General features: G+C 41.5%; 1 protein-coding gene across 1 annotated transcript in view; it reads right to left on the bottom strand.

The window, feature by feature from the left end:
- The window catches only part of LOC119587069 (S phase cyclin A-associated protein in the endoplasmic reticulum-like), a gene marked incomplete at its 5' end in the record, with an annotated part of 62,059 nt that overhangs the window by 60,397 nt on the left and 1,178 nt on the right, over positions 1-484 (bottom strand).

The raw sequence follows: 484 nt of genomic DNA, 5'->3' as shown, positions 1-484 counted from the left end.
TGTTTTGATAAATTCCTCTCCTTAGCTAATGAAAAAAGGGAGAAAATCTAGTGTGCGACGTCCGTTTCCCTCCGTAACAAATCCACTTTTAAATCTGCGGTTAGTAATGAATAACTTCCAGCCACAACGACCTCGTAAAACAGCAGAGTACATTCAATTTTCCTTCGGTTTATCTATCAACGGAAAGAAGTCATTCGAAAGTACGCAGAAGGGGCTGTCTACGAAGAAAGGGCAAGACACTTCCAAGAAATTCAAAACATAACACCAGCCTCCTTCCTACCGCAACCTTATTACATTATACTCATTCTCATTAGCATAATCCCCGAGCAGATAGGAAGCAGACGGAAACACGCGATCAGGCCAACACCTACAGCGATAACATTTTTAATCCTAAATGTCAACACTTGACCCATCATTTCCTGTCAATTATAACATGCTGTGCGTGCCACCCTTCCTGAACTTCTATTTCAAGCTGGTTTCTGTA

The sequence above is a fragment of the Penaeus monodon genome, chromosome 22, assembly GCF_015228065.2.
Source record: "Penaeus monodon isolate SGIC_2016 chromosome 22, NSTDA_Pmon_1, whole genome shotgun sequence".
In the NCBI taxonomy this organism is placed as follows: Eukaryota; Metazoa; Arthropoda; class Malacostraca; order Decapoda; family Penaeidae; genus Penaeus; species Penaeus monodon.
The sequence above is the reverse complement of the archived record's forward strand: the minus strand, read 5'-3'. Positions and strand labels throughout refer to the sequence as shown.